This window comes from Lissotriton helveticus, chromosome 8 (assembly GCF_964261635.1).
Source record: "Lissotriton helveticus chromosome 8, aLisHel1.1, whole genome shotgun sequence".
Lineage (NCBI taxonomy): Eukaryota > Metazoa > Chordata > Amphibia > Caudata > Salamandridae > Lissotriton > Lissotriton helveticus.
In genome coordinates this window covers 440906604-440930822 of record NC_136069.1, presented here as the reverse complement: position 1 = coordinate 440930822, position 24219 = coordinate 440906604, and the positions used below count along the sequence as shown (strand labels likewise).

The following is a 24219-nucleotide window of genomic DNA, read 5'->3' as shown; positions in this document are numbered from 1 at the left end:
TAAAAACATGTTCAAAAACCGCCATGAGTAGAAAGCAGAGCAGCAGAAAATGGTTGGCACATCATCAATGGTCATCTGAGTTGGAACAAACACTTTGCTCAAATTTTGCACAGGCTATCTTCCTTTACTCATCTTAATGAACCAGTCATACTCTGCTGCAACAGTCAAGTTCCCATGGATATAGGTTCTGCGGTTTTGGTGATGCAAGCAATAATACCAATTATGTAGCATCCAAATAGTTGCATCAACAATTTGTAAGCTTAACTTTAAGAAAGCAGAAGTGAAAGAAAAAGCATGAAAAAAAGATAAAAGCGTAATGCAGGGGGCTGATAAGGAAACAAGGAGGGTTGACAACATTTCAGAATGACTGGTAGAATGCAGCATTGACCACTACACCAATGAACAGATAGTAGCTTTTGTCAAGTCACTAACTCTTTGGTATCATAACCATGCTCTAGCAAAATGAAAAATGCAGCAGATGGAACTTGTCATGACTGAGATCATCCTTCTTCCTTTACGAGGGCGAGTCTGACTCGCCGGATATTTTATCCATGGATTCATTCCCTCCAATTATCTTACTGTATTTCTTTTGCTGTTCCTCCCTGAACAAACCCTTCACCTTGTATCTTTTTAAACCTCCATCCCAGGGAAGATCAACCAGTCCAGCCTGTTTAGCAATAACAGATTTCACTCTGTTGGCAAAGTGAACGGCATTTTCCTCTTCCTGTCTGAACATCGGGGGCAAGTACCACACCCTACACACAATGGCCCAGCTGGTCATAATCCGCAAAAGGTATGTACCCATGCTGAATTTACTGCTGTTCCAGAAGGCGTCCCCAAACTGCGGGTCATATTTGATAGCCACTGGATATATGGTGCCTCCAATTTCAAAGCTCCCCTTCTTAAACATCATCACAGACGTGTTGTTAATGCAGGTTCCCTCTGGGAAAATTAAAATTGGAAGTTTGTTCTTATCTGCAACATGTTCTTGGAGCCTTTTCGCCAGGATGTGCCGGTCTTTCATTTCTGAGCGTTCAAACCACACATGAGGACATGCTTTCACCATGGTTCGCTGGATGAATCCTGCCAGTCCACCGTGCGCCTGACCAACCATTGCATAACATCCATCGTTGGCTAAGATGATGAGGTCGAAGGGAGAGGTGTGGTTGGCAACGCAAATAGCCCCTTTCTTCGGCTTGTTTTCTCTGTTATGATACTGGATAGCACTAGAAAGGGCTCTGGCACACATCCGAGCACAAATCAAGTGGACCATTTCACCCAGCCAACTTTTGAAGCTGCTGTTTGGCAGTTGCCCAACCAGAGTGGCTCCTACAATTAGGAAGCTCATCCCGATGGTCACCAGGCTAATGCGCAAAGGGAGAAGGATACCATAACGTATAATAACACCCAGCACCCAAATCATAGTAACATGGAGGCTTAGGAACTGGCAGAAGTTGTTGGTCCTCGTGAGAAGATTCCAGGAGGCTAGTTCCTCAGAGGAGAACCTCTGGGTGACCTCATCTTCAACGATGGCTTCAAATCCCTTCTTTGAGAAATAGAAAACGTCTGACAGGTCAAAATTTCGGCTCCGCAGGTGATCACTTCTACTTTTCCTTAGCCCTACAATTTCATTTTCCATTGGGGACAAATCTCGCTGGATAATACCATTGACTTGAAGTTTTTGCTTATCTGTCACCCCTTGCTGAATCTGCACAGTGGCCCACTGCAGGGTTTTCACTAAAATCTTCATGTACAGTTCAGAGATCCCCAGCGACAAGCCAAACAAGGAGGGCACCATTATAAGAACTAACATCACTGCCACACACATCGGTAGCACATGCAGGATCACAGCCACGAAGATCTCCATTGGTAACACTCGCAGGACGACCCCGCACCACGAGGATCTGACTGCCCAAACCTCTGTGGCTTTGCATCCAACACGCAGCAAGTTTTCCCTGATCTTTGACACTAGGGGAGAAAACAAAGTTGCAGAAGGAGAGCTGAGTTCCTCCTTCACTGACACACCCCTACTACGCCTCCCAGGTATTGACTCATGGCTGGCAACTTCAATAAGTGGGTGGGGAGAAATCCAGCCGTTATTTGTTTAAATGCACTGTGATACGCCAGGCTGTCATGTGATGTGACATAACATGGTGAACAATACCTCACAGTACAATAATACTGTTGGTGTGTTTATTAGGACATGCCACCCACTGACGTTAAAGGTAAGCTCACAAGAAGGGTCCACCATAAGAGGAATGTTAAAGAAAGGAGATCTAGCTAAATCATCTCATCACACGCAACCAAATGAGGCCACACATCACGCAACGATTGCACAGTGAAGGTCATGTGTTTTAATCAAACATTAAGGTGTATATTGTGCACTAAAGCATTGAGTCGGAACCCGTTTGGCTGGTTCAGTATTAAGGCTGCTTGTAAGTGTCTCATGCTGCAGCAAATCATGCACACCTCATATACACCCCAGGCATACAGCGAGCCAATCATGGGTTTGGACGACAATCGCTTTATTGTACAGAATAATTGTAGCTTTGTTTATTGTGGCAGTGAGTAGAAAACAAAGACAGACTTTCAAGCAGAAGCTGTGGAGTAAAAAAGATGTAGATTGAGGAGTAACGAACACAAGCACAGAAAATGCACTCAAACACAGCCATGCACACATTCACTCAGACCATTTTTGCTATTACTCTGCGCAAACTAGTTATTTCTGTTTCTCTTGTGTATGTGCCCTGTTTTCCATTCCACTACCTGCTGAGTCACAACTTGTCTTTGCATCTCATCACTTTTATTTGTTTGATGAAACATGTTAGGTAAATGGTTGTGGGCGCCAATATATATATTTATTTAAGCTTAGCTTAAAAATATTCAGTTTCTTTTGTTGCCTGGCCTGCTCCCTTTTTATTTTGTATTATTTCTATTGTTTTTGTAATATACAAGGATACCGACTTTTAGACATCACCTTTTCACATATCAAAACTGAATATTCACCCAAAAAAAAACGCCTGCCCCACTGCCGAAACATTAGTAGTGTGACATTTGTCTTCAATACCCATTCCAGCTTGAACAGGAAGCATACATATAATGTGTCCTAGATACTGCTCCTACCCACTCCGCTGTAGTACTATAGTCAGTAGTCACATTGCACAAGTCCCTCTCTCTGCCTGCCGTTCTCTCCTGTCTACTCCTCCCACTTCAAGTGGGTCTCGCATCTTGTAGTTCCAGGAGCTCAGTGAGCATCACCGCCTGCAGTAATGTGTATATATCTTTTAGAGTCCTTATGATGTCATGTGTAGAAGTTTGCTGTTGCTTAGTGTTTTGGAATGTATGTTTACTGTTGGTCCTAGCTGCTGAGCCTGGTGGAGCTTTCCCTCTTTGCTCCACGGCCGTGTAGTTCTCAATAAACCACCAATTACTTATGGCTCTTTCCGCCTCATTCACGACAAATATTTTGGTGAAGATTCTTGAACTACACGGTCACAATCTGCTGTACCCTGCGTGCCACATCTGCTTATCACTGCACTGTAAAGAGAGAAAAGACAGACGATTCCATTGACCTAACCCAGGTCAAACAGGATTACTTTAGAAGCCATCCCAGAGTCATTGAATGATCATCCAACTACTCTAGAAGTCATTTTCACATCATCAGACATCATCAAGCTCTTGAGGTCATCAGCAGAGCTTAGAAAAGTGAGCTTGATGATTTGAATATGAGTTGAAAATGAGTGTCTGATGACGCCACAAGGTGTGATTGTTTCTGATGATCAGAGAATTAGCAGTCAATGACGTCTCAAGATGAGATGGTTCCTGATGATTTGAGGATGCTTTTAAGATGATGAATATCTGTTTACTTCATAGGCACTCACAAAATTAAACTGGCCCTGATGGTTTGAGGAGGGCTTGCTTATTACTTGAAGAGCCTTTCTCTGTTCTGGTTTCATTTTTGTCACAAACAATAATGTAAGAATTACTTGTTGATTAGTGAACAATGAACACCGTTTAGCTAATTCACAAGTTTTCAGTTACATACAAATAAATGTTGCTCCATACTAATGGGGTCTTCACGCACCAGGAAGTAGCGTGTAGTATGCTGCCTTACTGAAATTGAGTATTTAATATTAACATTGTATATTTATGACAAGTCAATGTTTCTCAGTATACTTTTATGTTTAAAAGATAACAAATAATATGATTTACCACAATTCAGCATATAAAAGAGATATATTTATTTGAACTGTAAAGACACCATATTTTAATGTAACATGATATTTGTTGTATGCTGACACAAAATATTTTCAAATTGTGCTCATGCACCAGCTTTTACAGCCTGAGCCAACCCGTAACTCTGGTCTTGCTATTACATATCTGCCAATGTTTCAGACTGCCATGTGTGACATATTTATAATTTCAGTGTAATTAAGAGTGACATTTCAATGACTATGAGTGACACTTTCTCATGAGCAAAATCAAGCAATGACGACGAGGGAAATATTTATATATGTATAATTACACACATTTGATCAAAATAACCCCCAAAAGAATTTAAAAGTGTTGCAAAGCACCAGACATGGAAGGACACTAACCTCCACTCGTGTGTCAAGGTTAAGAGGGCGAACACAGGCGTCGTTCTTCCTGTAATTTAACTCGGCCAGTGTGCCCCCCGGCAGCAGCAATTCCTGGGGGCCTGCTTTGGGGGCTAAAAGACATGTCCTGTGTCTTTTCATGGTAAGTGTCATTCGACTGTGTGGTATCCTGGTTTGGATGCCACGTGCCTTTCTTATTATCCTGTCTTGCTGCTCAGCCCTATCTGGGTGAATGGTAGAATGTTGAGTGTGTGAGGTAATATAGAATGTGTGGTGTGTGGATGGATGACAGTTAGAAGAGAGGGCTGAGTAGCAAGAGAGCTGCTCCTGGTGGGGCTTAGGAGAGACTTGAATATACTTATATGATCCTTATGAAATCTACCAATAAACTATCTTCAATCAATACTACTCGGCTACAGATCATCTTATTACAGGCTGGGCATTGACTGTGAATGAGAACTCCAGTGTCACCATACCTTTTTCGGTAGCCTTCAGACATGCAAGGTTGTTGCTTTCTTCAATACCTTCTGTATGCTTCTTTCTATTACAAATCAAGAAGCTCCACTGCAAAGTATCTATTACCTGGGCTAACTCACCAGTGCCAGCAGCCAGATTCTCTGACTATCTTACCTAGTCCGAAGATGGATGGTATATCTTCATGTTTCTGATGCACTAACATGTCCTCCATATGCAGACCCTAAGACAGCTGTCAGCCCCATGTAATAATCAAGTATGTAAAAAGTGATAGATGGAAAGCTTAAATTAATCTCAGCCACTGGTAATTACTCAGGCCGCACCCCAATCCATCTTCATTTCCCACACCATTGTACCTCAGGTCCAGCGATATGCAAATCAGTCTTGACCCTGTACTAGTGGCAACAGTTGACCCTGATCTGCCAAGCCGGGCCCCCCTTAACCGGAACACAAGCAACCCAGGACCGGTTTTGTCCAAGTTAGGGTTCTTCAGCAAGGTATAGCAGAATGTCTGGACGTACCAGTCTCACATTGGGCAACACAGTGAAGTACACAAAAAAAGTGATGGATGAAATGCTTAAATTAATCTCAGCCATTCAGGGCGAAACCAGATATTTCACTTTATTCCATGGCATTTTGCATTCGGTTTCCAGTTCTCTACGATCTTATATCTTGCAGTCCGGAGTTGCTTCCACTGAACTAATTAGACTATTACACCATGTATACAAAATGTGTAGGTTAGAAGCTCAGGATTGAGAGCATGTCCATAATGATGGGGAGTGAGATTATTGCCCCTTATTCCTAAAACGAATCCTATGCCTATTAACACCACTCACGTCTTCCCCAGTCACTTTGCTAAACCTTTGACATTTATCCCGGGCCCCTAAGCTTCTTAACACTGATTAGTACTGGTATCACTCAGTAACTCTTAAGATGCTCTGACTACATGTCAACATCCAGTCAACACCACCCTTTCCCCTGTACAAGTTAGCCACATATTTTTGTTACACCAGAACCATTTACCATACCCACTTACATCACCCCTCACTCACCATTCCCTGAAGTTAATAGGCTTCACTTGCACACACCACTAGATCAACATTTGTACAATCGCGACACTGCTCACTCTCACCACTTAAATAGTCATACCTCCTACATAGACTTGCAATCTACTTGTTACAATCTCTGTACCATTGCCTGCTATTAACCATACAATACAATTCAGAACCTAATTACCAAGCCATCTATTTGGGCAGAGAAGCTTGTACCATAACTCCACTTCAGGCTGGATCACTTATCCCCGCACTCACATCTGCCATTTGCAAAGCTAATTCACTTAATATCAGTCTTCTAAAATACCCATTCATTATAACTCAGTCACACAACCGCCTGTTCACATTCATCCCCCAACCTTCACACTTAGTCCTGCTAGTGGCACATTCCACTCACTTTTATCATCACTCATATACTATATCACAACATTCATTGCTCATCTCACTCATTCACTATAACACCCTAGGAGAGCACCACTCAGCCACTTTCAGTACTACACAGCAACCATCAGCAAAAACTGATACATCACTCACAGAACAAATTATTTACACCATTGACTCCGACCATACCATTACACCAGTGGAGAACCCTAAACGCACAAGATGGAATACCACTTGCCTCCATCACTCATTCACTGACACCTCACAAAACACATTGCCGTATGCAATACCAGTCATCCCTTCAGAACACCACAATGACACACACTCACATCACCACCTACTGCACCAGTCACTCGCTCCACTCTCTAGCCTTCAGGGAAGATGCAACAGTACTTAGTATCAGCAACAACCAGTCACACCATTACACAAACACATGTTAACGTGTCTAGACAACTACCTTTCATCTCAACCACTAACTTCACTGCTTACCACCTTACTCAGGCATTTGTATTCCTAGACCATTCACAAACCCACTTTCACTACACGCATGTTCAGTATCCATTCACCTTTGGTGCTTTACTACTAAGTCAGTACCGGTGCGGTGCTGGAACTCGAACCTGGGTCTTTGCAATTAAAAGCAGCCGCTCGGCCAAGCCTTCACATACGTAACATTACACAATTAGAAGTAGAGGATGAGAGCCCTGGAAATTCTGGATGCGCGACAACATTAGGGGCGTTCCTGTCGCATTGTGACTCATACATAAGGATCAGGACTATATCTTTAGGCTTATAACATCGTTTTTGCCAGCATTTAAACACCTATCCATAAATGTGAAACCATTTTGTTTAACTGTGAAAAGTAATGTAAAAATGTGTCAAAACATTTAAAAATGATATAGAAGGATCGATGTCTTATAATGTGAAGTTTTATATTTAAGAGTTATACATTGTAGTTTGTATATATAAAATGAATTTGAGGAAGGTAGTATTATCAGCGCAATCCCCATGCTTTATTTTTAACAAACAGAATCGTGTAGAGTGTTTACAATATCTTGCGATTTGTGCTGCACAGATAAGCCGACGAGGACCTTTGACAAGATCCTGTCCCACCTATTAGCCAGAGCATGGGTACTCACAAACTTTCTCTTGGGGGCCAAATTTACAGTGTGGTTTGTTTCAGAGGGCCGCACCGGTGGTGGCGGGGTCAATGGGGGAGGAGGTGGGGTTAGAGCAACAGAAAAAACTGTGACCATGAGGTTGATCACAGGTCCCTGCAGCGGACGCCTTTGTTCACTGAGCCACCAGACCCAGCATACACACATCTCTCTCTCTCTCTCTGTCTCCATCTATCTCCCTCTCTATTTCTATCTCCATCTATCTCTCTCTCTATCTCCATCTATCTCTCTCTCTTTGTTTCCCTCCCTCTCTCTCCCCCTCTCTCCCTCCCTCCCTCTGTCTCACTCACTCTGACTGTCTCACTCCCTCTCTCTCACTCACTCTCTCTGTCTCCCTCTCTCTCTGTCTCCCTCACTCGGCCTCCTTCACTCGGCCTCCCTCTCCCTCCCTTTCCCTCACTCTCCCTCCCTTTCCTCTCCCTCTGTACCCCTCACTCTCCCTCCCTTTCCCACACCCTCACTCCCTTTCCCTCACTATCCCTCCTTTTCGCTCACGCTCCCTCCCTTTCCCTCCCTTTCACTCTTCCTCCCTTTCCCTCACTCTCCCTCCCTTTCCCTCACTCTCCCTCCCTTTCCCTCCCTTTCCCTCACTCTCCCTCCCTTTCCCTCACTCCCCCTCCCTTTCTCTCACTCTCCCTCCCTTTCACTCTCCCTCCCTTTTCCTCACTCTCCCTCCTTCTCTCACTCTCCCTCCCTTTCACTCTCTCCCTGGAACGTCTCTATAGATGCTGATATAGATGCTCCTTTCCGGGTGCACAGAAAAATACATGTTCAGGGCTTTTTAAGTGGGATGGATCACCGGCAGTTTATAAAAGGGGGGCATTGAACCAGCGGGGACCTGTTCTGTTTTGCTCTGGTTCTCTCTCCCCCCCCCCCAATCTCTGGAGTCATGGTTTTAATTATATGCAACAACTACCACGTTATAAGAAACGTGATTGTATAACCAAACGGCTCTACAATACAGAAGGGGGTCTGGATTCCATGTATGTTTATGGTTTGTACCAGCGTAGGACCGAATGCCTGCACCCTGAACTCCATACATGTACATGGGTTATGACACCAATGAGCAGGCTTGTTAGACCCTGAATTCTCTACATCTGAATATACACAAGCCTAAAAGGAGGAGTGCAGCTGAACCCTGGATCCTTGTATGTTTATTGTATGTGCCAGCGTAGGACAGGACATTTGCACCCTGGAATTTCTCTGCATGGTTTGCGTTGGAGTGGTTGATTGGGCCATGAATTCCCTGTATTTATAAACTGCATACCTCGAAGAGACAGTCTGGGTGGGCCTTGGAATCCCTGCAACATTGTGTGCCTCATAAAGAAAAGCTGGTTGGATCCTTGATTGCCTGAATGTGTATTAGGAGCCTCTCAGAGGAACAGGCTGCTGGGACTCTAGATGTCCTGTGTCTTTTTAAGTCTCATACGTACCAGTTGGTTGGAGCCTTAACGCCCTGTGTACGTCTGGCGTACATCTGAGAGGGACAGGTTAGATGGGCTCTGGTTTCCCTGTGTCTGTGAGGTTCATGTGTGCATGCACAATCATGTGGACCCCAGATTCCCTTTATCTGTATATAGTTTACCACAGATGGACTGGCTGGGAGGGCCCTGTATTTCTGTGCACGATTCATGCCTGAGATCAGGCTAGTTGTTCCTTGTATATGTATGCCAGTATGCCCAGAAGGGACAAGCTGGTTGAATTCTGGAACCTCTGTATCTGAATGATCAGTACCAGTGAATGAACGATTGTGCGTCTGTGCCCTGTATCTGTATGGTAGCATTGACAGGAGGGACATGCTGCTTGGTCTGCCCATGGACTTCCTGTATCTGTATGGCTAAGCCTTGGTGGGACAGGCTGGTTGGGCCCTGGCTCCCGTGTATGAATCATGCCAGGAGTGTCCGGGTGCTTGAGCCTTGGGGCCCTTGTATCTGTCTGTTGGTATACGTGGAAGGAGGGGCTGGCCCATTCCTCTGCAGTTCAAGCCTGTGAGGCACAGGCTGTTTGGAGTGTGAATGGTTTGGGCCTTGGAGGGACAGGCTAGCTGGGACTGGAACCCCCTGTATGTTTATAGTATGATTATTGGAAGGGACGGGTCGATGGGCCTTTGGATTTGCTGTATTTATGGTGGTTTTACTTCTGGGAGGACTGGCAGGTTAGACCCTGCATGCCTGCACTTCAGGACATACAGATTCCTAGCTGGGATACAGGGTTGAGATTGTCCTCAGTGGCACCAAATTCCTGTCAAGTCAACAGTGCCATAAAGAGAGAGAATGGGCTGTGGGGCAGAGGATTTAGTGGGAGTGAGTGGTTAATACATAGGAGCCGTATATGTAATGCCCATGGCTCCAAGGTAATAGAAAATAGATCTTGTAAATTCAGCCATTTTTTTTTTTTTTTTTTGGGATCAAAAACTTTTATTGCATCTTACAAATACACTGCAGACTGCCTACAACCCGTTGGGCCGGCCGCTAATATTCAGTCAAAGTAGTAGAGTCTTGTTATACATTATTACAGAGAAACAGCCAACAAAATCCGTATCGTGACAGCCGTTACATTCACAGGTCTTGGCATTCGAGCAGTAAATCAGAAAGTGATGGGCGTTGATTTCCCAGTTTTATAAATCAAACAAACAAACAAACAAACTAACCTGTAGGAACAAGAGCGCGGTCAGGTTTAGTACAATATTGAGCATGTGGAAGTATCTCCCTGTGGTTTCCCTTTACAGATCCCTCTAAGGTAGCAACCTATCCTGCAGTAGGTAAGCCTTCTGCCTATGCTGCGGGCCAGCAATGTATAAGTCCATGTCCTCCTGGCCTTAGTTCTCTGTGGGGTGTTAGTGCAGCTGTCTCCCCAGTGAATCCGTGCCTCTCAATCTCACATACCGCTTAGCTACCTAACCCTCCTCCCCCTCCTCATCCGAGTCTTCAGGGTCTTCTTCTGGCAAAGGGTCACAGATCTCCCCTCTATACGTATTCCACCTGGACCAAATTTTATTCCATTTCCCCGGGCACGCGTGGCTAGAGTAGACTGCCCTTTCTATCACCATTGTCTTGTCCATGTTCAAACACCATTGTGACTTGGACGGAGGTTCTGGGACCCCCCAGCGTTGCGCGACATCCCTCTTCGCCACCGCCAATCCCACCGTGACCCAGAGTCGACTGTGCCGTGTGAGGTCTGTAGGTTCCCATATATTGAGGAGGCACCTCCTCGGGTTGGGCAGTAGTGTCAAGTCTAATGTTTGCGAGATTGTCCGCAGAATCTGTTTCCAATATTCATGAATTCGAGGGCAATCCCATATGGTGTGGAAGAAGGAGCCCTCCTCCCCGCACCCACGAAGGCAGAAGGGGTGGTCTGTCCTGTGAATATGATGTAGCATTGTTCTAGTGTAGTATACCCTATGTACTATCTTCAATTGGACCAGTCGTAATCTCGATGAGATTCCGACCTCCTTAGGCGATGCCAGTGCCCCATTCCATTCATGCTCGTCCATCTCACCAATGTCACCCTCCCACTTCGCCTTCAATTTTAGTGTCGGGTCTGGTGAATTATTAAGGAGTTTGCGGTAGACAAGGGACGTCGCACGCTCCACCATGAATTCTGTAAGGAGACGGTCCTCCAGTGGGGTGGACTCCGGCAGGACGGTGTCAGTAGGCAGTACTGCGAGTAGTGCGTGTCTAATCTGGATGTACCTGTAAAGCTCCCTCTCACTGAGGTCATACAATTCCCTCAGTCTACTGAAGGGCAGCACCCCGCCCGTCTCCCAAAGATCTCCCACCGTGGAAATCCCTATCGTGTCCCAATGTGAAAAACCCTTACTATTTCTCAAATGACTGAGGACTCGGGAGTCCCACAGCGGGGTTAGCTTGGTGATCACCCCCTTCCATCCTAGCGCAGCTGTCGCTGCGTGCCAAACTGCAACCGTTAATTTAGTGGGACCCACTAAGGAGCGGAGTTTGCGGTGGTCGTATAACGGAGCCAGCATGCCATCCAAGCCCAGTTGTCCCCTGTCTGTCCGGAACGCCGGCTCTCCTTGCGCAGCATGTAGCCAGTGGTTGATGGGTTTAAGGTACGCCGCCCAATAGTATAATTTTAAGTTGGGTAGGGCGATACCTCCATCAAACCAGCCTCTGTGTAGTTTGGATTGGGCGATACGGGCAGGGTGGGTCCCCCACAGGAGGTTGGAAACCAGTGCCGCCACCGTCTGAAAGAATTTGGGGGCTATCGGGTAAGGTGTGTTCTCGAGGACATATAAAAACCTGGGCAGAGCCATCATTTTATAAAGTGCGGCCCGTCCCAAGAGTGTCAGTGGAAGATCCGACCAGAACTTAACATCTCGTCTGAGTCTATCCACGTGGGGTTTCAAATTTTTTTCCACGAATTCTGCCGGGTCTTTGGTGACATGGATGCCTAAGTATTTGAACGATGTACCTGACACCCGTAGAGGGCAGCTCGGGTCAAGGGTCGGAGGCTGTCCCCTCAGAACAAACAGTTCCGATTTATTCCAGTTCAGTGTATAACCCGAGATCCTGCCATGAGCATCACAGAGTTGTAACAAGGCCGGAATTCCGTCAGTGGGATTGGATAAGTAGACCAGCATGTCGTCCGCGTAGAGGGACAGCCGGTCCTCCCACCCCTCCCTCCAGCAGATGCCTTTAAGGAGGGGCGAGGTTCTGATGAGCGTGGCAAGGGGCTCCAGCGAGATCGCAAACAACAAAGGGGAGAGGGGACAACCTTGTCTTGTACCCCTCCCCAGGGTAAACTTCCGAGAGACATGGCCATTAGCCAGCACTCTAGCCTCCGGGTCTGTATAAAGCAGTCTGACCCATGCAATGAAGCGGGGCCCAAACCCTAGGCGCGACAGCGTCTCAAACAGGTACGCCCATTCCACCAGGTCAAAGGCCATCCTGGCGTCGAGCGCCAAAATCACCGACTGGGACGTTATCGAGTCAGCCCTAGCCAGCACGCCATGTAGGCGTCGCAGATTCAACGCCGTGTTCCTGTGTGGCATAAACCCGGATTGATCCGGGTGTATCAGAGAAGAGAGGTGGGGCAGGAGTCGCGTCGCCAGGAGTTTGGCTAGCACCTTCACTTCCACGTTGAGCAGTGAGATAGGACGATAAGAGGAACACTCCTCAGGTGGCTTGCCCGGTTTGGGGATGGTCACTATAGTTGCCATCCGCTGATCAGGCGGGAGCGTACCCTTCTCCTGACACTCCCTGAACATGCCCAGCAGATGTAAACTAAGGGCCTCCGGCATTGCCTGATACCACTCTACCGGTATCCCGTTGGGCCCCACGGCCTTTCCCGGGTTCAGGGCCTGAATAGCTAAGTGTATTTCCTCAGCGGAGATATCCGCCTCCAGTTCTTCTGATGCTTCCGGGGACAGTGTCTGGACTGCGATCGGCGCCAGCGCGTCTCTGGCCATTTCCGAGGTGACCACCCGAACAGGGGTGTACACCTGTTCAAAGTAGTCTGCTAGGAGGTCCACAAAGTGTGCAGTGTGCCATCTGTGTCCCTCAGGCGCGGAACCCCCCTAGAATTCCCTTCCCGCTTGTCGAGCCATGCCAGCAGTTTCCCTGCCTTATCACCCAACTCGTACACCCTATTCTGGGTGTCTTGCAACTGACCCTTAACATACATACGGAGGTGGTCGTTATAGATCTGTTGGTGTAACGTCAGTGCGTGTAAGGTGGAGGGTGTGGGGGATTGTTCGTGCTTCTCTGCTAGGTCCTGCAAGGTCAGGTCTATACTGTCTAATTCTCGGGAGCGCTCCCGCCTGTACCCTGTGATGGTGTTTATGGCTTCCCCCCTCAGGACTGTCTTGTAAGCCTCCCACAGTACCTCGGAGGAGTGCACCGAGTGCATATTTCCAGTGAAATACTGTGATGTCGCCTTTTTGAGCACCTTGCGGACCTGGGGAACCTTGAGATAAGCGGCCTGTATGGGGAACAGTCGCTTACGTGATCTCGACTGTGAGGAGAGTGTGAGTGTAAGAGGGGAGTGATCCGAGATCCCTCGAGGAAGAATTGTCATGTCCTCCGCGAGTCGGAGACCGTCCCCCAGGGTCAAGAAAAGGTCGATTCTCGACAGACTCCCATGTACTGAGGAGTGGAAGGTGTACCGGTTAGTGTTGGGGTAGAGGTGTCTCCAGACATCAACCAGGCCCATGGCAGTTAAGAACCGTTGAAGGCGGGGAACCCCCCCCGCGGGGACCTGTGTGGGGAACCTATCGAGTTGCGTGTCAGGGACCGCGTTGAAATCCCCTCCAAGGACAATCTCACCCTCCGGGAGGGCCAGAATAAACTCACCCAGTTTGGGGAGGTGTACTGAGTGCAACGCTGGGGGAATGTATACTGAAACCAGGGTGATGAGCTTTCCCTCCCACTGACCCTGTAGGGCCGCGAAGCATCCTTGATCGTCAGTTTTCGTGAGCATGGGGATAAACCGTGCGTTCTTCTGCATCAGGATGCCGGTGCCTCTGGATCCGGACGTAAAGTCCGAGTGAACTACCATCTTGTACCCTCGTCTATCTAGGGCTTTGACCGCCCCCCCTGTTAAATGCGTCTCCTGCAGAAGTATTATCATGGGTTTCTGTCTCCTGATCGCGGTAAGGACCAAACCTTGTTTAACCTTGTCCCCCAGCCCTCTCACGTTCCAGGACATGACACGCAAGGCCGGGCATTGCGTTTCAGCCTCCCCCCCTCCCCTCACAGGACTGTACGTATCTGCCATTGGGTATTCAGGGGTCGGTAGTGTAGTGCAGGGGAAATGACTGCCGGGTACCGGGCGCGCCTCCGCCCACCAGGAATCAGGAGGACCCCACGTGGGACATCTTCCCCCCCACCCGGGGCTGATCCACCCTCAAAGGCGCTGCTGGGAGTTGCATCTCCCTGTCCATAATTCTCGTTGCGTTTAAACACATATGGAAACCTAGCTACTTTCCTTGACCGTGCATGTAAGTTCCTAACATTAACAGAACCCCCCCTCCCAACTGCCCCCTCCCTGCATCCCTGCCTAACGGACTTTCAACTGCCCGCCTCCCCAACTGAGCAGAGCGCTTTACCCAACCCACAACCAGAGTACTTGCGTGTAAGGGGGGAGAGTGTCTCCCTGAGCAGGCGGCATCCCTGCATGCTTCTGGGGTAGTGTTGCCAGAGTCCAAAAACAGCTACCAGGCGATGTGACGACGATCAGCAGTAGTTAGTGAGGCCATCGTATAAATGGGAGTCATTCCTCTTCGCCATTCCCTGCAAGTCCATGCGAGAGCGAGCCCTCTGCCCCATTCCGGTCGGATGACTGCGAGCCAGTCCCGTTGTGTCCTCCGCGGTCGGTCCGGTGCCTGGATGATTTGCGCTGACGGTCCACCGTGTGCCATCCCTCCAACCAGTCCCGGGCAGCGTCCGGGGTGTCAAAGAACCATACTTTCTTGTCTGCTACCACCCGCAACCGGGCCGGAAACTGCATCGAGTATTGTAGTTCTTTTTCCCGCAATGTTTTCTTGACCTCTAGGAATGTTTTCCGCCTCCTGGCGACCTCCGCCGTGTAATCCGGGAAGAACGCTATCCTCGAGTTCTGGATCTGGATGGCCGGCGCCACTCGTGCGGCCTGCAGGATGGTGTCACGGTCCCGAAAATTGAACAATCTCGCAAGTATAGGCCGAGGCGGCCCTCCAGTCTTAGGCTTCCCCCCCGGCACCCTGTGGGCCCGTTCCACCGAGAAAAAGTTCGATAGTCCCTTAGGTTGGAGCTTGGTCCTGATCAACTCCTCCACGTAGAGATCCATGGCACCCGTGTTCTCCGATTCCGGCACTCCCAAAATTCGGACGTTGTTGCGTCTGGAGCGCCCTTCCTGGTCATCCAACTTGTCACGAAGCATTCTGTTATCCGTCTGCAGTCGTTCCATCGCCGTCTGCAGTTCCGATACATCCTCAACCAGGGATTTGGTGACTACCTCCATCTGCTTGACCTTTTCCGACATCTTGTGGAGGTCCGCCCGGATTAGCGTGACCTCAGTAGCTGTAGCACCCACCGTTGCCTGCACTTGCGCCAACGCCGCCAGGACGTCCTCAATAGTGGCCTTCTTGGCGCCCTCCGGCTCCATCGTTTTCCCCCCCGTTTTGCGCTGGTCTTGGGGCGGGGAGTGCTTGTCATATGCAAATTTGTCCAGCCTGGCCTGGGCGGCAGTTTGTTTGGGCCCTCTCTGTGACATGGCGGACACCCTCTGAAATGTAAGGTCCGTCGTGAGGGATAACGGGTACTCTGTGCGTGCACTCAACGGTAGGTCCGGATCTCAGCCGTCACAGCAGGGGATGCGGGGCGCCGTGTCTTCGAAGGGCATCAGATGTAGTGGCTTCCCCCTCCCGGCCAATCCGTATGATACCCGGTGCTCCTGGTCAATAAGATGTGGATCGGGCCAGGCTCGTAGGTGCGGCCCCGCTGTCCAATGCGTGGCTTCCCTCCACGTGCGTACCTGTCAGGGTCCGCTCGCCCTCTCCGCCAGGCAAGCAGGGGGGGGGAAGGAAAATTACACCCCCGGTGCCCACCTCTCCCAGGGCGAAGTCAAGGGGTCGCGAAGCCCCCTCCAGACAACCGGGACTCGGGACCGACCACCGCCCAGCAGGGGGGGGGGGGTGCCACTAATGGGACTCGACGTGTGTCTGGCGCCTAAGATGGCGGTTCCTCCTACGTGGTGTTTGGCGTCCGTGGAGGCTGCAGGCGGTGGCCACAGCCCCCCGCCCTCGCTGTTGGGGGTCGCGGAGCTCCGCTCGCGCCTCCAGGTGTCCGGGGAGAAGAAGGACGAAGTGGCTCGATGTCCGTGGCCGGCCAGCACTTCCGGCTTGATGTGGCCGCCGGGAGGCAACTTCCGGTCGGCCTCAGGGATGACTGTGGCCCTGGCGTTCACTGGGAGATGACAGGCCTCACCGGTCGCGGGCTTCAGTGGCGGTTCCGGGGCCGCAGACGCGCCGAATCAGCCTCAGATTCACTCCGCCGGGCGCCGCACGGACTCCGGCTCTCCACCGCCCCGTCTTGCACTGTTAAGTGCCGGATAATTATGTCGGATGTTCACAGGAAGCCTTCCCTGCTCCGGAGCCTCCTCAAGCTGCAGCCGCCATCGATGGCTGCTAGCCACGCCCCCCAATTCAGCCATTTTTGACAGTGATGTAAAATTAGAATTGACATAACTGTCTTGACTCTTAGTTCACTAATAGTTTGTTTCCCAATGTCTGGCAAAAGAGGTAGGTTGCTTGTATCTGCCCATCTCTGTGGATTGCACAGCTTGTTGGCTGTTTTGTCTAGGGTTTGTTGTAACACTCAAAGTAGTAATATCAGATAGGGCAGATAGGGCAGGCTCACTCCAGGGTGCAGTAGTGGGAATTTGTCTGAGATACAGTATAGTGTGTGTATGTATGTATACATTATATATATATATATATATATATATATATTCACTGAAAAAACCATAGGTTTTACACACGTTATAGTTAGGAATTAGCATTTAAAAAACCTAGCAAATTCATTGAAAAAACCATAGGTTTTATAACAGTTATAGTTAGCTGGACAATTTACTCATACAAAACCATTGAAATTCCCATGTTATAGTTAGTTGTACTCACTATAACTGGCGCGCCCGCAAAGCACTGCTAATGACGTCACATATTACATCACTCATGACATAGTCAGTGACATCACTCATGACATCACTAATGACATCTCAAATGACATAACTGATGACATCATCCAGTGAATGTGTATCTTTCTGATAAAAAAAATATATTTTATATATGTGTACCTAAACATCGATGGAAGAACAAACGATTAAATTAGAGTTTAAATGGATGGGTTTATTTAATTGATTGTAAAACTAACTTATTATGTGTATGTTACTAAATATATGTATTACCAATTATTGTTTAAAATTGTAAATATCTGTATCACTGTCTCCCTTTATCTATAGACGGATGCTTAGGTTGGTGAGTAGCTACATGATTGTCTATATTGGTTATTAGTTCGTTTTTTGAGTATTAGTATGAGTGTCTGTTAAGTTTGGTGGGAAGTATTACTTTGTGCATATTTGAATGAATGAGTGCCTTACTGTTTGCATATGTTTTGAAGACAGCATGTGTGCACGACTGTATGGTTGGATGAGTTTTTGTATAGGTGTGTTAGTGAGTGAATGACTGTCAGAATCATTTCTTTATAAGTAACTACATATGTTTTAAATTACTATAAGTAAGAATTGATGCATATAGGTAAGTATGTGTGAGAGTGAGAAATTGTAAGAGTTTCTGTATAAATACTTTTTTGTTCCTATAAGAGATAGTTTTAGTAAAAAAGTATATGTACGTTTCTGTAGAAGTAAGAGCAGTGGTGTATGTATAGCTGTATAAGCAAGTGTATGGTTGTTTTATAATTTATTTGCTTGTGTGAGTATGTGTGTGAGTAACTCTAAGGATGAGTGTCGTTTTGTAACAAAATGTATAGATGAATGAGTATTTATGATGATTGAGTATGTGCATGAGTAACTATATAGATATGTTGGTGAATGTACGAATGTGTATGTAGATTTTGCAATTTCTGAATAGATTGTTGTAAGTGGAATTAGTTTCTACATTGTTTTGTAATTATTTGATTTTATTTTTCTATGTGTGTATCAAAACTTATATTACACTGAGAGAGAGTCTGCCATTTTTTCACAAGGATGATGTCATCAGTGATGTCATTTGAGATGTCATCAGTGATGTCATGAGTGATGTCACTGACTATGTCATGAGTGATGTAATATGTGACGTCATTAGCAGTGCTTTGCGGGCGCGCCAGTTATAGTGAGTACAACTAACTATAACGTGGGAATTTCAATGGTTTTGTATAAGTAAATTGTCCAGCTAACTATAACTGTTATAAAACCTATGGTTTTTTCAATGAATTTGCTAGGTTTTTTAAATGCTAATTCCTAACTATAACGTGTGTAAAACCTATGTGTTTTTTCAGTGAATTTGCAAGGTTTTTTAAATGCTAATTCCTAACTATAACGTATGTAAAACCTATGTTTTTTTTGTGAATTTGCAAGGTTTTTAAATGCTAACCCCTAAATAAAATATGTGTAATTTTTTTTTTATTATTATGAATTTAAATACAACATCAAAACACTGAAATTAGTTTTTTTTTCTCTTTTCTTTATTGCCCTTCCTTTAGTTTTTCAGTCCCTTTAACTTACTCCCCTACCCTTAGTCCCCTTCTTTCAGTTACTCTTCAACTCCTCTTTTGTCACTCACCATACTCCCCTTTTCTCATTCTTTCACTCAGTCCCTTCCTTCCCTCAGTCATTTCAATCACTCGTTTATGCACTACACTTTCATTCAAAAAAATTAATGACACAGTGTTTAAGAATAGAACTCTTTTTTGAAAATTGAATGAGTTCTGAAAAGAACTGTTTTTTTCTTTTGTTGTTTTATATATTTTTTTCCTTTTTTTAAAATGTCGAGGTTTTTTTTTTTTTTATTTTGAAGAAAATTCAGGAACTGCAACAAGGAAACTGTTCAACCGGAACAAAATAAATGAAAAATAGAAAAAAAATTATCTCCTTTCAGAGCATTTATGACTTTGAATACTGCGTTCAATTAGGTTCAGGCTCTGTTCTCCATAAACAATAATTTCACAACATTTGTTGCACCACATATGCACTTGTCCCAAATATGGCCTAACGTCCATTTCTGCTGTTGCTGGCGATGGAGGTGGAGCTGTAGATGTGCTGGCCGCAGCTGGTGGAATCTGCTGGGCCAGAGCTCTTGTGGCTGCTTGGGCATATTGCACAGGGTGCACATTTTTCACATGTCTTAACATGATATGTATAGAAAAAGAGTATTTTTTAAGAGGGTTTCCCCTTGAAAGAACAGTACCACAATTGGTACACGTTACTTTAGGAGCATTTACCTTTTTTTGATGCTCAGGAAAAGTAAAAAACTTCCAAATAAAAGAAGATTTCCCTTTCTTAGCTGGCTGATGATATTTCATGTGGGAGTCAGAAGAAGAAGATGATGTTTCTTGTCTTTCTGCCATCCTGTTCTTTTTTCTGTCTCCAGCTCCAAAAAGGGTCCTTCTTCCAGGAGAATAAAGCAAATAGTGAGGGAAATGGGTGGGGTTTTGAAGATTCTAGATCTGTAACTAATATTAACCAATGAAAAATGTTGTTTTTGAGTCACATGACTTGACTTTTTTTTTTTTATTCAATTGTGAGGTGAGCGACCGGGTGCGCGACCGGGTGCGCGCACCCCGCAAAATAAAAAAAATTAAAAAAAGGTTTTTTTGCCCGTCGGAGTTGTTTAGGGACTCCCTGAGAAACTCTAGGGGGTCAGGGACTGTCTATGTTTCCTCCTTTTCACGTTTTGAAACTTTGATGTAAATTGGATAAAACGCTATTTTAACCCGACGTGCGCGACCGGGTGCGCGCACCTCGCTACTTTTTAGAAAAAAAATAAAGGATTTTTTGGGCCTTGGGGGTCCTTAATGGACCCCCTGAGAATACCTAGAGGGCCAGGGAGTGTTTTCCAAGCCTCCTTCTCACGTTTTGAAACTTTTATGTAAATCGAGTTGAACGCCATTTTGAGACGGGGTGCGCACACCCTGCTGTTTTTCAACAAAAAAAAAACTGTTTTTTTGGCCCGTCGAGATTCTTCTGGGACCCCTTGAGAAGGTCTAGGAGGTCAGGGTGTCTCTACCTTGCCTCCTTTTTACGTTTTGAAACTTTTATGAAAATCGGGCAAAACATCATTTTAAAGCGACGTGCGCGACCAGGTGCGCGCACCACGTGCACGCACCCGGTCGCGCACGTCAAATCATGTGACTCAAAAACAACACTTTTCATTGGTTCATAGTAGTTTCAGTTCTAGAATCTTCAGGAACCCCACCCACTTCCCTCACTATCTGTCTTACTCTCATGGGAGAAGGAGCCTTTTTGAAGTTTCCAGAAAATTATCTGAAATGGCTGCAAGACAGGATTCTTCTTCTGAATCTGGGGAAGATTATCAGCCTCCATAAAGAAAAGGCAAGGAATATGTTATCTGGAATTTTTTTACGTTTCCTGAAGGACTTAAAAAATTGAATGCCCCAAAAGTCACTTGTACTATATGTGGCACTGTTTTATCCAGAGGAAATCCATCCAAAAAGTACTCATTTTCAATTCACACTATGATAAGGCATGTCAGGCAAGTGCACCCTGTGCAATTTGCACAGGCTTCAACAAGAGCTCTGGCGAACCAAATACCACCAGCTGTGGCCAGCACATCATCTGGTGGACAACCTGCATCTCCATCAACTGCACAGATGGACCTAAGACCATTCTTATCCAAAGTCCACATGAGATGCAACAAATGTGGTGAAATTGTTGTGTACGGGGAGCAGAGCCTTACTCTGGTTGAACGCCGAATTAATGAACATCAATGCTCCGAGAGAAGATACATTTTTTCAAACTTTCGATTTCTTTTGTTCCTGCTGAACAGTGTTTCAGTTGAAGATTTCTGTTCCTGTTAGAAAAATCAAAAAAAAAATAAAACTTTCAAAAAAGAAAAAAATATATAAAACAACAAAACAAAAAAAAAGTTCTTTTCAGAACTAACTTATTTTTCCAAAAAGAGCTCTATCTGTTACGCACTGTGTCATCTTTCTTTTGTATGAATGTGTAGTGTATAAATGACTAAATGAAATGAATGACAAAAACGGAGTAAGGGACTGAGCAAATGAGTGAGGTGAAGGATGTATAGTGACTGAACATAGTGAAGTAAAAGAGTGTTCAGTTCAATAACTTTTATTCGATTATCAATTGTATAATCATAAAAAGTACATAGAAAAATTTTCATCACAAACGTAGGTTTAAAAAGATATACAAGGTTGAGGAAACATACTTAACAAAGGTTTACAGTTTAAGTGTTACTGATTAATTTAAAAGTTTTTGGCGTAATGTGATGATTGCTTTAAGAAAAGTCACTATGAATTTAGCTTCATGTGGTGTGTTCAAAGACTGCAAAAAAAGAAATGCAGAGTAGCACTGTCTATGGCCACTGGTTCGAAGTAGCGGAATGATCCATGTTTTGCGTGGAAGTTTGTAATATTTGCAAAATAATGTAACATGGATCGTTGTCTGTGGGGAGATTCCATCACACGGACAGTTCATCAGGTTACGAGACCAGTTTTGAGGTTCCGGAAAAGAGACTAAGCGAAAAAAGGTATTAAAACTAAATCTTGTTAGTAAGAATTTCTCATGATTAGACAAAAAGTAGGACAGGTATGGTTGCATGCCTTTGATAGATTGTATAGCACAGATTTGTTCGTTTGATGGTTTTATGATCTCAGCTTGATTTCGGAGCTCTCTCAGGTGTGTCAAACACAATGATTTTAGGCGTTTCTTGGAGATATCTTCGATTGTAGCAGGATCTTCAAAATAGGAATTGCAACCAAGGTCGTTGAAAAAGTTCCGTACATAAGTCAACCATGGAATCTTATGCCAATTACATAAGGCTAAGCAGTCTGTGATGAGGGAGCGTGTTAAGTGACATTCAGGTTTGGTCCATATACGTTGCCACAGTAGGATGGGTTGAGAGCGAATAGTGTCAGAAATATACTCCATTCCGAGCTCACAGTGCGAAGCGAGGATCGGGGAGCTTTGCGGAAGGGCTAGAACGTATTTAATGAAGCCATTCTCAGTTACTTGAAGGTGGTCTATATGGCCATATCCCCATACGCCTGCTCCATAGGTGGCCACACTATGGCACTTGGCGTAATATATTTTCAAAAGTTCGGGTGGCGCGGGTTTCCCCAATTTTTTCGAAAAAGAGATCAGGGCCGATGTTGCACGTCGAAAATGAAGGTTTCTGGCGGCAATGGCTTGGCGCCAGGTTAACGTGTCATCCACCAGAATTCCCAGATAGGGGTAGATTGAGTTTTTTTCCAGCTTCGTCTTGTCCACAGTTATCGGTCTATGGTTTTTGACCCTGGGGCCAATGTACATAGTGAAAGTTTTCTTTATGTTTATTTTGAGGCCAAGTGAGTCCATGAAGCTGCCGTATTTGTCTATTTGGATCTGAAGTTGATTCAAAGTACGGGCTAAGATGACTGAATCATCGGCATATAACAGTGTGGGTATCGGACGATGGTTTATCTGGGGTAGATCCTGGCTCCCTTCCAGCATGGCCTGCTCTAGTCCATTGGTGTAAAGATTGAACAGGAAGGGAGCCAGTACACAACCCTGTCTTACTCCCTTTGTAATTGGAAAAGAGCGGGACAACTCACCGCTGGTACCAAATCTTACACGCCCCGAGGCATTTGAATAGAGTTCTCGTAGGAAAACTATTAATGGAGGGTCTACTCCGAGGTTGCTGAGTATTTCCCAGAGTTTCCCATGTTGGACGCAGTCGAATGCCGCACTAAGGTCGACATAGACGAGGAAGATGTTACCTCCTTTGGCGCCGACATATTTCCCGGTCAGGAGGGCTAGATTGAGGGCCTGTTCCACGGTCCCAAGCCCCTTCTGGAAACCATATTGCAGATCGGTTATGATGTTGTTTTCCTGGGCCCAAGATTGTAAACGGTCCAGGAGCACTCGACCTGCAATTTTACCAATGGAATCCAGAAGGGAGATTGGCCTGTAACAGGCTGGGTCATTGCGGTCGCCTTTTTTAAAGATGGGTAATAGGGTTGATGTCGACCATGACTGAAAGAGCCCAACCGAGGTTACTGCTGACATAACCCGGGTGATTATCGGTGACCAAAATTCTATCTTATGGAGGAAGATGTCCATTGGCACTCCATCGGGGCCCGGGGCTTTGCCTGATTTCGATGCCTTGATTGCTTTAACAACTTCACTAAGTTGGAATTGAATGTTTATCGGATAGGAGTTGTTAGTCAATATATGGACTTCGTTTGTTTCTGAACCGATATCTGCTGTGACTTCGGAGGATGGACCAAAGGTTTTGGAAAAATACGTGACCCAGTCATCTTCAGTTACTGCCACGTCTAGGTGTTGGCCTTCGGTGCTGTCGGCCAAAAAAGGAGATCTTATAACTTGCCAAAATAGGGCGCTGTCCTTCCTTAGGCTGCTGTCATGCAGTTGTGACCATAGGTCATGCTTGATTTGTTTTTTGCATTCCCTCCTGGCTAAGTTCTATGATTTTCTCAGGTTGGAAATTTCCACTTGGTCTCTCATGGGGCTATGCAAGGCTTCTTTTAGGGTTGAAAGGGCCTTCCGACAGGCTACGTCGAACCATCTCGTGGTAGAGGGCTTATTGTTCTTTAGTTTGACAAAAAGCTCTTTACTTATTGTTTCTTGGATATTGTGAAAGCTACTAACGATTGTTTGTGGTGTCGTCTCTGGGGACGTGCATTCCAGTATCCAATGCTTGGATTTTTCAAGAATCCTCTGTGTCGTCTCTACCGGGTCAATCTTGGCCCATTTGACCGTGTAGCCATTCAGTTTGTTCATAGTAAGCGAATGCTGATTTAAAAGACTTAGTTTTACAGGGTGGGCATTTACTAATTTTTAAGTAAT

General features: G+C 45.9%; 1 pseudogene; it reads right to left on the bottom strand.

The window, feature by feature from the left end:
* Positions 1-514: 514 nt before the first annotated feature.
* On the bottom strand, positions 515-1867 carry LOC144773754 (glycerol-3-phosphate acyltransferase 3 pseudogene; annotated as a pseudogene).
* Between the last annotated feature and the right edge of the window lie 22352 nt (positions 1868-24219).